Raw genomic sequence first — 16,765 nt, forward strand, 5'->3', positions numbered from 1 at the left:
ATGAGAAGCGTGCGATAGAAGATGTTGAGAAGTTTAAAAGCAGGAATGAAGTTTGAAAGTTTTACGAACAGGTGAAACGAAAATCGCAGGTACATAAACATAGAACCGAAGGCTGCAAAGACGAAAATTAAAACATCATAGTAGAACCGCAGTCAATGCTGAGGATATGGAATGACCATTTCTGCACACTGTATAAAGGCGACGACGAACCTAATTCCACTGTCAGTCAAGATGATCCATTCAACATAGACGACGAATGCCAACAATCTCGTCCTCCCAACTTAGACGAAGTAAAGGTTGCCATATCTAAGATGAAGTCTAATAAAACCGCTGGAGCCGATGACTTAAATACCAAGCTCTTTAAACCAGCTGGATAAAAGTTGGATAGGAGCACACTCCAACTTATCTGTAAGATATAGTCGGAAGAAAGCATGCCCGATGAATGGAACCTCAGTACTGTTTTGCCCGATTCTGAAAAAAGGAGACCTGCTAAACTGAACCAATTAGAGAGCAATCAGCCTACTTAACATCGCTTACAAAATCTTCTCTGCCGTAATATGTGAACGTCGTCTAAAGCCCATCATCAACAACTAAAAAGATCCTTATCAGTATGGTTTTAGACCAGGAAAGTCTACAGTCGATCAAATAGTCTTATTACCTGGAAAAGATCCTGGAAAAAACCTAAGAAGATCAAATCAACACCCACCATCTTTTCATCGATATCAAGGCCGCATGTGACAGCATCTACAGGGACGAGCTGTATAGAGCCATGTCTAGTTTTGGCATCCTTGCCAAACTCTTCCGTTTGTGCAGGATGACTATGGAGAATTCACGCTGCTCCATAAAGGTTGGAAACAACTTAACAGAACCTTTCGATGTCAAAAATTGTTTTAGACATGGTGATGCACTGTCATGCGATTTTTTTAGCATCGTGCTTGAAAGAATAGTGCAGAGCTCACACGTCAACACTAGAGGCACTATCTTTCAAAAGTCTGTCCAATCACTAGCATATGTTGATGACATTGACATAATCGGAAGAACTCAGCGTGATGTCAATGGGGCTTTTGTGAGTATTGGGGCAGAGGCGGCAAAAATGAGTTTAACGGTTAATGATGGCAAAACAAAGTACATGCTATCGTCAAGAAAGGACATACAACACCGACGTCTTGGTCAAAACGTCACCATCGCCAGACGTAACTTTGAGGTAGTCGAGGACTTCGTCTACCTCGACTCCGCTGTAAACGCAGAAATCAACACCATTGCTGAGATCAAACGCAGAATAACTGTTGAAAACCGCTGTTTTTAGGGCTAAGAAAGCAACGTAGTTTCAAAGCCCTCTCTCGAGCGACCAAAATGTCGCTATATAAGACCCTCATCATCCCCGTCCTGCTATACGGTGCAGAACAATGGACTATGCCAAAAACGGATGAAAGCACCTTCGGTCTTTCGAGAGAAAAGTTCTTCGTGTGATCTACGGTCCCGTATGCATCGAAGGGGAGAGGAGGAGAAGATAGAACGACGAGCTGTACCGCGACGTAGGCTTAGCCAAAAGGGTAAAAGTTCAACGACTAAGATGGATGGGTCAGGTAGAGCGCACGGAAACAAATCCTCCGGATAGGACAGTGCAATAGAGAGTGGCGCGCACAAGTGGAAGGTAACCTCACCTAACTTGGAGCGCGAAACTGGAGACAATTACGGGGGGCGTTCAATATATTCTCGGTATCGATATGAAGGAAAATGCGAATTCAATTTAAATTGTTTTTATTTTTCAATTTAATCTCCCCTTACATCAATGCATTTGTTACATCTTGAGATAAGCTTTTTTAAACCCTCAAAAAAAATAAGTTTCCTATTTCCCTGCAAAATACCCATTTATTGCCGACTTGAGTTCTTCATCATCAGAAAATCTTTTTCCACGAAGACATTTTTTCAAATCCGGAAACAGAAAGTAATCACTAGGGGCAAGGTCTGGACTATGGGTGGATGTTGAATTTCTTCAAAACCACAATCTCGCACAGCAGCCTTGGAAACTCGCGCCGTGTGAACAGGAGCGTTGTCATGAAGAAGCAACACACCCCCCTTTTCTTTTCAATTTCCTCCCGCAAATTATGCAAAGTGGAAGCGTAGGATTTGGCGTTGATGGTTTCACCTTTTTTTTTGTACTCAATGAGTAAGATTCCCTTTGAGTCCCAAAAAACTGTGGCCATGAGCTTCCCGGCAGACGGAGTGACTTTGAACTTCTTCGGGGGGTCTGTTCCTTTTTTATGCCACTGCATGGACTCTTGTTTGCTTTCAGGGTCATAGTGGTGAACCCATGTTTCGTCCCCAGTAACAATCCGATGCATAACACCGTCCGCGTTCTCACTACAATTCTCCAAAAGCTCTCTACAGCATGCGATTCTCACTTTTTTCTGAGGCGCTGTGAGCATTCGTGGCACCCACCTTGCACTGACCTTTGAAAGGTTAAGATGGTCATGAAGGATGGTGTGAATGGTACTAGTCGAAAGCTTGGTGATCTCTGCCATCATTTTCACCTTTATTCGGGCATCCTCGAGAACAAGTTTTTCGACTTCTTTGATGCTTTCTCCCGTACAAGCACTAGCCGGGGCGCCGGAGCGGGGGTCGTCTTCAATGCTCTCTCTGCCTCTCATGAACTCACTTGGCCACTTTTGCACAGTTGATAATGAAGGTGCGGAACCCTGGTAAACTGCCACCATTTCTTCATGAATAGTTTTTTGACTTTTTCCTTGCTTAGTAAGAAATTTAATTACAGCGCTATGCTCAATTTTCGTAGCTAGGGACCGAGCTAGATGGAGAAGTTTTATGGGTGAGGCCCTAATTCACACAGGACTGTAGCGCCACCTTAAGTAAGTAAGTAAGAATTTATAGGGTAATTTTAAGTTGCATGAGAAGTTGAGAATGTAAATTGTTGACATTTCTGTTCAGTAAGCAGCTGGAAAATCGTAATGAATCTCATTTCTGGTTAAATGAAATCGTCAATAACCAAAACTGCCCTACACTCTTAAAGTGAGCAGAAAATCCTCAAGCCATTAATAAGTCACCTCCAAATCCAATAAAATTGACAAATTAGTGCGGTTTACATTAGCAACATAGTTCAATTTCAAAAACATTAAAAAACCGTGATAAAGTTCGGGAGGATAAAAAAAACTGGGATCCTTACACTTGTCACGATTTTGGTTAATATTTGTGATATCGGGCTCAATTTTAAGGTTTTTAAGAAAGATTATGAGCATTATCCCAACAACAAAATTATAGGTTTTTATATTTAAATTATATCAGAAAAAGTCAAAGTCTCCCTTGATGAAAAAATTAAATTTGGACCCCTAAAACTTAAAAAATAACAGTAGCATGTTTTCAGATTACAATATTCCCTCAAGGTTGCGGAGTTTAATTGACGGTAAGTCTCTGAAACTTGGCTTTCTAGTTAAAAACATTTTCAGGGAAAAGAAAAAAAAATAACACTTTTATATAAAAATTATTTTTTAACATTTTGCGGTTCAAAACACCTCAACTTTTTCAAAATTCTTAACCACGAAATATATCTTATAAAAATCTTATACTTTAAAAAAAAGAAACATCCACAAAGTTAACTCCTTTTCAACGTCTTATACACTTCGACGTATTATTGGTGTCAAAAGGTTCCTCCTTTTTATCGTTTTCCGTTTGGTAGAGTTTTCACTTGGAAATCAACTTAAACCTCCATCAAACCATCACACTGCATTTAATATAATAAATGATTATAATGATAATAAATTTCCTTCCGAATTATCACAAACGAATTGTTACCACCTCCAAAGCCTTATAAGTCGCTTTGAAGGAAGAGAAATAAAATTATATAGCATTATAGCCGGAAACTCAATATATGACATGACACGCCATCCATGCCACGCCATATCGCCACCTCCCCGAGGAGTTGATAATATGTTTTGCCGCCACCCCAGTTGTAGTCATAAATGTATAGTCAGTTTGGTAGTCGTGTGTGCGCGTCCTTAAATTCTAATCCAGTGCAGATTGCGGAGCAATTTGCTTCGATTAAATTAGCCATCCACATCAAGCAACAGTGGTGCAAAGTGCCTCTGTGTCTCCGTGTCGTCTCCATCGTCTGCCGTCGTCGGTCGTCCTCACCGTAGTCTCGTTGCCACCTCACTTGCACTTATCATACAAAACATAGTCACCCGACCAACAACGTCGAGGACGAGACAACCCTCCTTTTATAGAAATCCATATCATGTAAGTATATCTCACGGTAAGTTTTAAAAGGGTCGTAATGATGATGATAGTGCGGCTGCGGGTGCTGAGTAGGTGGCAGTGGCAGTGGCGGTGGTAGTGGCAGTGGGTGATGGCGATAATGCCAAAAGAAAGTCATATCTATCATTACAGGCATACATCGTGTTGTTATGCCAGGAATTTGTTGGCCGTAACAACCCGATGATGATATATGTGTAACGTTATCGTCGTCAACCTGCCGAACATATCCCATGCCATCAATTTCACACCCTCGCCCCACCCATCGACGACGCTGCATAGCACATTACATCAGCTGAGCTTGTGGCTTGGTTAAGTTGACTGCTGTTTTAAGGACATAAAAGCATAACATGTGAATACACGCTTATTCTTAATGTGACTTTGCCAGTGGTGGATTTCAAGCAGGCATGCCGTGCATTGTATTCAGAGCCCACTGAAAATAACTTAGTCCAGTTATTAACTTCTTTATTTAGTTTAGAGTTTGAATAGGCCGCAGGGTTGTTCCCTAGCCCGAGAGAGTAAAATGGATTGAATTTCAATCTAAGAAAATATGTATTTATATGCATAACTATTTTGCACAGGTTGTCAATATTTAAAGTTCAAGCGACACCTAGTTTAAAGACTCGGCATGAAAATTTGACAGTTCACAAATATTCGAGTATCGAGTAACATACATCATTTCAATACATTGACGTGCTGAATTCCTAACACAAAAAGAGGCTGGGATGCGACCCACACGAATAACTTCCCATCCCGTCTGTCAAATTTGCGTACTATTTCTTGTAGATTTTATTTTTTATGAAAAAACGGACTGTTATGTTGGTTTGAAGCCAATATTTTTAATTTTTGAAAAGCTATTTGAGTCGAAAGTACATTTTTACCAAGTTTTAGTATTTTTTTTTTTTAGAATTTTATTTTTTGTAAAAAAAACTGTCAATTCGATTTTTTCAAAATTTTATCGAATGTTAAAAACAATATTTCTTATAAAATAAAATTAGTTTGAAGACAATATTTCAAATTTTTGAGTCGAAAATAAATTTTTACCAACTTTGAATAATGTTTTTTTTTCAGATTTTTATTTTTTATAAAAAAAACTGTCAATTCGAATTTTCTCAAATTTGTATCAGATGTCCAAAACATTATTCTTCGTTGCACAAAATTGTTTTGGAGATGAAATCATATTTTAGTCGTAAAATTTTGGTGGCGAAAAATTTTTTTTCAGTATTTTTGATTTATAAAAAACCGTTAAATTTATTTTTTCAAAAAATATACTTCTTTGATATCATGTTACAATATATTATATAAATTTAATTCAAGTCTCTAGCGTTTTTGGTTCGTAAGATATTTAGGGTTAACCAAAATGGTCACCTTTTTTCTTTCTGCCTTATTATCTGTATAACAAAATTTATTTGAAATCGTTATCTCTTCTGGTTCTTGAGCTATCGACGACGAAAAAAACGAACGTACGACATCTTTCTAAAAATCTTTTATTTCGACTCTAGGGACCTTGAAACGTCGAGAAATGTCAAAATGTTCAATTTGACAAATCGGACCTATACAATAACTTCCAATGAAGTTAATAAGATGGCGCAACAGTATAATTTAGTACGTATTACAGATGTACAACTTGGGTTCCAGAGTCATTTCCAAGTTCCACGTCGCGCCTTCATGAAAAACTGGAAAAAAATGTTCATAAATCCGGTAAACAAACTATAAAAAGCCTCCCAGGACGCTGAGAACAGTCCGCACGAATAAATACACGAAGAGAGCCCGTAATGCAAATAAGGATTGTTCACATTACACGGTTTTGACCGTACGCCAAAAATTGGACGATGACATTTTGTTAGGGGCGCGAAGAAGAGCATATGTACGCTTTTATATTATACGGTCACGGCGAAATGCCGGCGCCGCGCGGTGTAGCAACCGTACTGCCACTACAGTATACGGCAGCCGGATGGCGGGGCGGCGCGGCGGCACGATAAGCTTAGTGGCGTACGTGACGAAATGCATGTTTTCACATCATACGATTTAATTCGTGCGGCAGAGTTCGATCAGCCACTTCAAGACACGATGAAAAAGTATACTAAGAACAGGAACCCGGCATATATCGTGTTTACCGTACGGTTAAAACCGTATAGTGTGAAACGAGCCTAAGCCTGCGTGTTACAGTACGGTGACACACCTTGGGCAAGAAGTTAGACTTGTTTCACACTATACGGTTTTGACCGTACGACAAAAAAAACCGCACGGCCACATTTTGTTATAGCCTCGAAGAAGAGCATATTAGCTTTCATATTAAACGGTCACGGTCTCTAGCAAAATATCGCCGTTCGGTTTTTTGCCGTACGGTCAAAACCGTATAGTGTGAAACAAGCCTTAATCAGTGCTTACAGTCTTATTTCAAGATTTTAATTTTCACCCGCACATCTGACGCAAGAATTAAAAGATACCGGACACGGACAAAGTTTACGCTTGCCGGATGGTGAAATCATTTTGAGTATAATATTAAATAAGCAACGAAGCTCATTTCGAGCTCAATGCCGCGGCGCTAAGAACAAGCAAAATTAGTCTGGATACACGAAAAGTCGTTACACAGCCAGCGTGCGAAGGTTTGGTGAGCGGTAGCAGACTTGGCCTTTGCCCGTTCTTACTTTTTTGTATGGAAGGGTGAACGAATTGCTGTACAGACTAAGTGACCCCTTCCTTTCTGAAGTTCGTCGTAAACGTCGCGTCGTCGATTCAGTTGAACTATATTCCAACAAGATGGTGTGACTTGTAACACTGCCAGCGAAACGATTGCTCTGTTAATAAGTATTCGTTCGGTACTCTTTTACTTTCTCGTTCAACAGATTTCGCTAGACCGGGCCGCCTCGTTTTCCAGATATGTCAGTTCCTTATTTCTTCATCTGGGGATATTCAAAAGGACGAATCTATAGGTACTACTCGCATATATGATTTGGAAAATTTAAAAGCTCGAATTCGACAAAAAACTTCTGATATTAAGCCGGAACTGTGACGAAAAGTCTTCGAAAATGTTGTCAAAGCATTAAACAATTGTGTTAGCCAAAACAGGCCTTATTTATTTGATGAAATACTTCAAAAATAATAGTTTGTCTAATTTCTATTTTCAAATAAAATTCCTATCGTTATCGTACGTACTTTTGTTCTGGAGATATTTATAAGAGAAATAAAGGAATTTTTGTGTGTTCACCCTGTATTAGTTTTAATTTGTGTACGGTGACTAATGGCTGAAACACAAACACGCTTCAGCTTCGGCTTCGCCTGCGTTACGTTGGGCCCGCTTCCAGGTTGCTTTGAATGACACTCCCGATATGACGTTTCTAAAATGGCACTTCTGTCATTAGCAGCTGTTTTATTTTCTCAAAAAAAAAATAATAAATTTATGGCGGAAGTACCTTACACAACCTATAATAACAAGTGTGAATCCCTCCAAAAGCAAATGTATTTTGTTTGTTGACTTTTTTACAGCAGTTGCGCTGTCAGACAAAGGAAATATTCAGCAAATTTGAACCAGAGCTTCCGTTACGTAACAATACGTTATTTCCTTAGGATTGTCAAATGAAACGTTAGTTCGAAGCTTCATTGTTATAGCATGCATTGAATGGCTGAACTCGCAAACGTCAGATGAAGCCAAAGCTGTAGCGTGTTTGTTTCTTAGCCATAAAAGTAGTATTTATTGATAATCCGTTCGGAAATTAAATTAAATTTTTAAATTGACATTTCAATTACCTAATGTTGCTCAATTTTTAATTAAGTAACAAAAGGTTTTTTTTCTATCTGCCATTTTGTAGGGTTAATAAGTGGACTCATTGAAAAGGACACAAAAGAGGTTTTTCTTTTTTAGCCCAAAGCTTTGAACTCGGAATCTATAAAGCATGCTGAACACGTTCAATAAAAAAATCTGCTTTTAACAATAACAGATAGATAGAACTTTAAATTTCTCTAAACTATAACTGCAATGAAACAATTAAAAAATGTTTAAATAAATACCTTCTTTCCAAGAAAAATTTGATTCTTGCTCCATATCAATTCCTTTGAGAATTCTTATTCGTTTCCTCTAACCTCAACTTAAAATTTATTATTGGTTGAACGTCTTATTCATCATTGAAATCAAATATTGGAATTTTTTGACGGGTCGTTTATAGCTATCCTAAAAATTTCTGCCATTGAAAAAAAATTCCTAATTGAAATCCGCCGACAAATTTTTACTGACAGAAATCTGTCATTGGAATTGTGTGAAATAGGAACCTAAATCAGTGGAACGATTTGTTTCACTTTAAAACATAAAAGTATCAGCTGTTTTTCCCAAAAAAATTCTTTGTGTTATTTCCGATCGATCAGTGTATAATTTTCATTTTTAATCAAAGGGAAACAACGTCAAATATCGATTCAAAAAATGTTCCTGATTGATTTAAATTATGGGTGATTTTACTAAGGGTGATTTTTTTGAGGTTAGGATTTTCATGCATTAGTATTTGACAGATCACGCGGGATTTCAGACATGGTGTCAAAGAGAAAGATACTTAGTAAGCTTTGACATTTCATCATGAATAGACTTACTAACAAGCAACGCTTGCAAATCATTGAATTTTATTACCAAAATCAGTGTTCGGTTCGAAATGTGTTTCGCGCTTTACGTCCGATTTATGGTCTACATAATCGACCAAGTGAGCCAACAATTAATGCGATTGTGACCAAGTTTCGCACTCAGTTTACTTTATTAGACATTAAACCAACCACACGAATCCGTACAGTGTGTACAGGAGAGAATATTGCGTCTGTTTCTGAGAGTGTTGCTGAAGACCGTGAAATGTCGATTCGTCGCCGTTCGCAGCAATTGGGTTTGTGTTATTCGACCACATGGAAGATTTTACGCAAAGATCTTGGTGTAAAACCATATAAAATACAGCTCGTGCAAGAACTGAAGCCGAACGATCTGCCACAACGTCGAATTTTCAGTGAATGGGCCCTAGAAAAGTTGGCAGAAAATCCGCTTTTTTATCGACAAATTATGTTCAGCGATGAGGCTCATTTCTGGTTGAATGGCTACGTAAATAAGCAAAATTGCCGCATTTGGAGTGAAGAGCAACCAGAAGCCGTTCAAGAACTGCCCATGCACCCCGAAAAATGCACTGTTTGGTGTGGTTTGTACGCTGGTGGAATCATTGGACCATGTTTTTTCAAAGATGCTGTTGGACGCAACGTTACGGTGAATGGCGATCGCTATCGTTCAATGCTAACAAACTTTTTGTTGCCAAAAATGGAAGAAATGAACTTGGTTGACATGTGGTTTCAACAAGATGGCGGTACATGACACACAGCTCGCGATTCTATGGCCATTTTGAGGGAAAACTTCGGAGAACAATTCATCTCAAGGAATGGACCGGTAAGTTGGCCACCAAGATCATGCGATTTGACGCCTTTAGACTATTTTTTGTGGGGCTACGTCAAGTCTTAAGGCTACACAAATAAGCCAGCAACTATTCCAGCTTTGGAAGACAACATTTCCGAAGAAATTCGGGCTATTCCGGCCGAAATGCTCGAAAAAGTTACCCAAAATTGGACTTTCCGAATGGACCACCTAAGACGCAGCCGCGGTCAACATTTAAATGAAATTATCTTCAAAAAGTAAATGTCATGGACCAATCTAACGTTTCAAATAAAGAATCGATGAGATTTTGCAAATTGTATGCGTTTTTTTTTTTAAAAGTTCTCAAGCTCTTAAAAAATCACCGTTTAGCAATAACTGGCGCCCTACCCAAAACGATCGGTCTTTATTTTTCGGGCTCTGAACACCCAGAAAATATCCTCTAAACAAAAAGGATTGCAACTTAAAAGCTTTTAAAATCAATAAACAAAAAGTAAGAGAAGCTATTGAATTTGACAGTTCAGACTTTGTTCAAATATAAAAAAGAAAGAAAGGTATTTAGAATCCATCACATGCGTTGCGACAACGTAAAAAACTTACATCTCGATTAAGCAACGCATTTACCGGACGAAACGCAAAAAGTAGATGAACTTTTCTCTCCGACAAGTCTGCTGACATTAGTTGTCAATCATAGACATTTGTTCACTCTTATTAAGCGATGTTCAATCTTTTTTTTGTTTTCTTCTAATCAAACTAATAGTACGTTTCCACCAAAAAATAATCCGAGATTTAAGGCAAATGATTTAAAATAAATCAGGAGGTGTTTCCACCAAAGAAAAGGAGATTAATTTGACGTTGTCATAACAACCAATCGTAATTAGTTTTATTTTATTCTTGTACCTATGTATTTATTATTTTTGTATGCTTACATTTTATTTCGTTTTTGATTTTTTTCTTTTTAGTTTTTGAGTTTTTTATTGTTTATTGTCGGTTCAACAATTATTCTCCGAAACAAAAGTTTGTTTGATTTGACAAACTAATGTTTCCAAGTAGATTTCAATGAGTTTTATTTGAAATCTTCATTTGAGGAGATTAAAATTTCTATTGTAAATCTGTGAGATTTCAAGGAGATTTGTGACAAATCTAGCTAAATCTCGGTTAAGTGCCCGGTGGAAACGTAGTATTAACAAAGTATTTTAAATTTGTGGAAATGAGAAAGTTTCATCTGTCAAAATAAATTCAAATGTAATTGAAGAAAGAAAAAAAAAACAAAAGTAAGTTTTCTTATTATTTTCTACGTTTTGCAAATTATTTTGACAGGTTCATGACACCAATTCTGACAGTTTTTCAGTTTTTTTTTGTTTAATCTAGCAAAAGAGAACTTATTATAAAGCTATATTTGTTCTTAAAATTCAAGAAAATAAACTGACCTAGTAATTTGAATTAAGCTGTCAAAACAACGCAACATCTATTATTTAATAAAAATTATATTGTATTTTTTGATAGGACTTTTAAAACGTCTTATCCTGTATTATGCTTTGCGTATTTGAACACCTCATCTGACAGTCCTTTATGAAATAGCGATATTATATTTGATTTGATAAAATAATTTTGTTCACAAATTGAGGTCTGGATTATTTTTGACTTTTTGTTTGTAAAGTCGGCAATGTAGTATGGACTGTACTGTCAAAGAAGACATACATTTCAAAAACCAAACATTGCGTTAAGGCCTTTATAAAAATCAATCGACCCTGTTTTTATGCTCGATATCAGCCAGACAAGCTGTAGACTGTCTTCAATGAAAATGAAGACACATAGTCATCGCCTTCGCCACTTATTGCAATAGATGATTATTTCCACTGTAATGCATGCAACTGAAGTCAAAAGACCGAAACGAACGTCAGCTTTACGACGTAAAATAGCGGCGGCGGCAAGGTAGACGATGCGGCGCGCAGCGTGTGAAAAAATCTTCCATACATCAGAATGAAAACAGAAAGCGAATTGTGATTCGCTTTCACCACTGACGTCGACATCTGAAGCCATAGTGCCTTGGCGTTCGTTCGTCGTATTCGTCATGTTATGTTGTTGGCGTTAACGCTTTTTGATTTTTATTGAGTCAGCACAATTCATTGGATTTGTTCCCCTCTTTTAACCGTTTTTTTTTTTTTTCATTTGAAAGAAGGATAACTCAAAAAGGGTGGTTCTGCGGTGCTGAGAATTCATTCCTGGGTTTTACACTTTTTGCCTTTAAATGATATGGTGGTGGTTTTGGTTTAATAGCTTAACAATTGTAGATAGGTATATAAGAGTTAAAGAATATAACGGTATTCATTTGACGATTTTGTCTGCAAATGGTTTAATTATTTTCGTCTTAATTTGTTTGGCTGCAAGTGATAAAGAGCTCTCAAGTCTTGGGCGAGAAAGGACCAAAAGGAAATTAAGACAGATACACACAGTTTGATGGTAAACACTTTTTATGGCTTGGAAATTAAATGAGATTTGGAAAAGGGAGATCGGGTGAATTAATTTTATATGCAAATTTTTGCATTCGAAGCGAAAGGAAATGTATTCCTAAATTTGTTTTCAAGGAAAAAAAAGAACGTCCGGGGTTAAAAGATGGAATTTATAAATAGATGATGATGAGTAATCCTTTATATTTAGGAATAATTATCCTGCATCCTTAGTATTCTACGCTTATCTACATATTTCTGAATCAACAGTTTTCTATGCAAATTCAGTATTATGATTGCCTACTGTCAAAATCTAAAGGGAATGTATGTAACTTAAAGTCCAAGACATTTTCTAAATCATTTGAGTTTGGCGCCATTTTTTGGTTTACTGTTTCTCAATGTTTTCTTTAGATTTTTAGCTGTAGATATATTCACACCGATTAAAAAATCGATAAGCAGGCTGTTAAGTTAATTAAATGTCAAATTTGACATTTTGCCAACGGAAGAAGTGTCAATTTAATCCAAATGCAACTCATTTTCAACGAATTCTGTAATTATAGAATCTGGCATAAGAACTACATTGTCATTTCTTTGAACTGCCTTATCATTTTTTAACATTTCTATGGATCGTGTTGTTTTGACACTTAATGACAAAGATAAATAGGTACAATAATTAAATAACTTTTTCATAAAATATGGCGTCGACCTCATTTATCGGTGGGTTTTCACGTCCGAGATTAAAATTGTACGTTCATATAAATTTGGTGAAGGTAATCGGTAATCTAATCTTCTGATGACAGACGTCAAAAACTGTTTTTCATAATTCGGAGTCCAAAGTTTACTGAAATGTCAGGATACGACTAGATATCGGTATTTATTTGGTAAACCGCTAAATACCGATTACCATATACTGTTGAAGGTCATAATCAGCCTTAGAGAAAGATTAATGAATTGATTGAGTTTAATTTTATTTATTTTCTCAAGAGCAGTTTCTGCGAATAAATAGCTAAAAATTTGAATTTGGATTTCCCAACTTGTAGTTAGTTCCCGTTTGCGAATAATAAAATTTCAGAATGTAGTTCTTACATACAAAGGAGTCCATTCTATAAATTAACTTAGTAGTTAATGAATTAAAACTCAGATTTTAGTGATATGGGGAGGTAAATAAGTTTTTTTTTCATATTTTTCCTTTTACTTTTTTCGATGAAAAAGTCAGTTTTTAGCTTTAGTTCATTTTGTTAATAGCGAAACAATGTACATTTTTATGCATGTTCAATATCAGTTCAATAAAATTAATTCACTAATTTACAGTAGTCACAACGAAATTCTTTAAATTTCATAATTAACCTCGGATTATTGTATCAAAGATGCGTTCGAAGAACCATCAAGTTAAGGGTGCGAGCGCAATTTATAGAATTCTAATAAATTTTCGTTAATAAATAGCCCAAATATTTTTTTGCAAGTAATTAAAATCTGTATCAATTTAATCAATCCAAGTTGTTAAGTTCTAAAAAAAACTGCATCAAAGGAACAGAAATGTTTTTACCACGAAATAAAAACGTCTTAAAATCGTTCTGAATTCATGCACAACTCATTCAATAGATCATGTAATCGACATGAATGTTTATTGTTGACGTAACGAAGTTTTTTTTAGTGAATTCCCACAGTTTAAAGCAAAATATAATTTTCATTCATTTCTTAAAAATGTTTAGTTACCAAAGTTCAAGTTTACTTATTATTGTTTGAATGGTATGTTTAGTAAAAATTCTGCTTATAATGAAACAAAAAATTAATGAGTTTAACGTACATGTTTTTGTTTTTCCTAATATAATAAATATTACCGTATATTATAAATGCAGAACATAGAAGAAAATATACATAAACAATAGCTTTCAGATATAAAGCAGAGGTTAAGGTTAGCTTGAAAATATATTTTTAACAAAGCCAATAATATTTAAGGTACGTTCATTAAAGAAATTTCCGCTTCGGCAAACCTTCATCAACTTTTTAGAAACAAATTTACCATTAATTGCAGCCAGTTATTGGGTGTTCGGTTTCCCCATATTGGAATAAAAAAAGTTACTTAAATCTATTTATTGCACTCATTTAGTTCGTATTGTGTGTAACCATATTGCCTATTTCTATTCTTTAAAGATGCTTTACACAAAGCAACTTATTTTTGAAACATGGTTCCCTCAAATTTGTATTCCAAAATCTAACTAAAAACAAAATTCTAACTCTAACATATTCCCTCAAAAAGAAATTTTCAGGAATATTCCTGCAACAAACAAAACTAAAATTTGGTCTTGCAATTACCGAACTGCTTAAATGATGAAAATACTAATTTAATTAAGGAATCTAAAATAGCTAAAGTTGGCAATGGAACTTCACAAGTATGCTTCTCGTAGCATTGTCTGTACAAAAAAATACGGAGTCACCCGCCTATTGTTTCCACCTGAACTTCTTACTTCGCCAAAAAAAAATTCTATAAGCTGCTCTTAGCAAACTACAGCTGAAAAAAAAGAGGCTGGGATGCGACCCACACTGATAACTTCCCATCCCGTCTTCCGATTTGTCTTCCTTAAAAGTTTCTACCAAATTTTGTAGATTTAATTTTTTATAAAAAAACGGACTGTTGGATTTTTATATACAAATTACTGAACAATATTTTTGTGAAATAAAATAAGTTTGAAGCCAATATTTTTAATTTTTGAAAAGCTATTTGAGTCGAAAGTAAATTTTAACCAAGTTTTACTATTGTTTTTTTAGAGTTTTATATTTTGTAAAAAAACTGTCAATTCGATTTTTTTTTTCAAAATTTATGGAATGTTGAAAACAATATTTCTTATTACTAAAATTATTTTGAAGCCTATATTTCAAATTTTTGAAAAGATACATTTTATTTTAGGTTTTTATTTTTTGTAAAAAACTGTCAATTCGAATTTTCTCAAAATTTTCTGAATGTTGACAACAATATTTTTTGAAAGATAAAAGTAAATTAAAGCCAATATCTTAAAGTTTTGAAAAGATATTTGAGTCGAAAATCAATTTTAACCAACTTTTATTAATTTTTGTTGAGGTTTTTATTTTGTGTAAAAAAAACTGTCAATTCGATTTTTCTCAACATTTTTTTAAAATGTTGAAAACAATATTTCTTATAAGATAAAATAAGTTTGAAGCATAAATTTCAAGTTTTTGAAAAGATATTTGAATCGATATTCAATTTTTACCAACTTTGAGTAATGTTTTTTTTAGATTTTTATTTTTTATAAAAAAAAAAAATGTCAATTAGATTTTCTTCAAAATTTTATCAGATGTCAAAAACATTATTTTTCGTTGCACAAAATTGTTTTGGAGATGAAATCATATTTTAGTCATAAAATTTTGGAGGTGACACATTTTTTTTCAGTTTTTTTGATTTATAAAAAAAACGTTAAATGGATTTTTTTACAAAAAATATACTTCTTTGATATAACGTTACAATATATTATATAAAATTTATTTCAAGTCTCTAGCGTTTTTTGTTCGTAAGATATTTAGGGTGAAATAAAATTTTCACCTTTTTTTCAAACTGCTATGGTAAAAAAAACCACCTACGCAATTTTCTTGAGAGCCCTTTCTGAATCTTTCTGTCTTATTATCTGTAAAACAAAATTTATTTGAAGTCGATATCTCTTCTGGTTCTTGAGCTATGGACGACGAAAAAAACGTTGCGAATGTACGGACGTACAAAAGTACGTACACACGCACGCACAGACCCTTTCTTTATTTCGACTCTAGGGACCTTGAAACGTCGAGAAATGTCAAAATTTTCAATTTGACAAATCGGACCCATTACAATAACTTCCTATTTGAAGTTAAAAATATCCTGTTTCGTTGTTTTCCAAAGTATTGAGTTAATCTTTTCAGTTCTTGAACGGCTTTTGGTTGCTCTTCACTCCAAATGCTGAAATTTTGCTTATTTACGTAGCCATTCAACCAGAAATGAGCCTCATCGCTGAACAAAATTTGTCGATAAAAAAGCGGATTTTCTGCCAACTTTTCTAGGGCCCATTCACTGAAAATTCGACGTTGTGGCAGATCGTTCGGCTTCAGTTCTTGCACGAGCTGTATTTTATACGGTTTTACACCAAGATCTTTGCGTAAAATCTTCCATGTGGTCGAATAACACAAACCCAATTGCTGCGAACGGCGACGAATCGACATTTCACGGTCTTCAGCTACACTCTCAGAAATAGACGCAATATTCTCTTCTGTACGCACTGTACGCATTCGTGTGGTTGGTTTAAAGTCCAATAAAGTAAACTGAGTGCGAAACTTGGTCACAATCGCATTAATTGTTTGCTCACATGGTCGATTATGTAGACCATAAATCGGACGTAAAGCGCGAAACACATTTCGAACCGAACTCTGATTTTGGTAATAAAATTCAATGATTTGCAAGCGTTGCTCGTTAGTAAGTCTATTCATGATGAAATGTCAAAGCATACTGAGCATCTTTTTCTTTGACACCATGTCTGGAATCCCGCGTGATCTGTCAAATACTAATGCATGAAAATCCTAACCTCAAAAAAATCACCCTTTACATAACCAGTTGCAGCTCATATTGCGTTCGCAAATAATTTAAATAAACAAAAAACAGCACTAATAAATCATTAAA

The 16,765-nt window shown here is 35.4% G+C and overlaps 1 protein-coding gene across 2 annotated transcripts in view; it reads left to right on the top strand.

The window, feature by feature from the left end:
* LOC129940447 (protein Skeletor, isoforms B/C) overlaps positions 1–16,765 on the top strand; it is a 169,096-nt gene that overhangs the window by 31,097 nt on the left and 121,234 nt on the right. The gene's annotated exons all lie outside the window — the stretch shown is intronic.

Source organism: Eupeodes corollae, chromosome 1 (assembly GCF_945859685.1).
Source record: "Eupeodes corollae chromosome 1, idEupCoro1.1, whole genome shotgun sequence".
Lineage (NCBI taxonomy): Eukaryota > Metazoa > Arthropoda > Insecta > Diptera > Syrphidae > Eupeodes > Eupeodes corollae.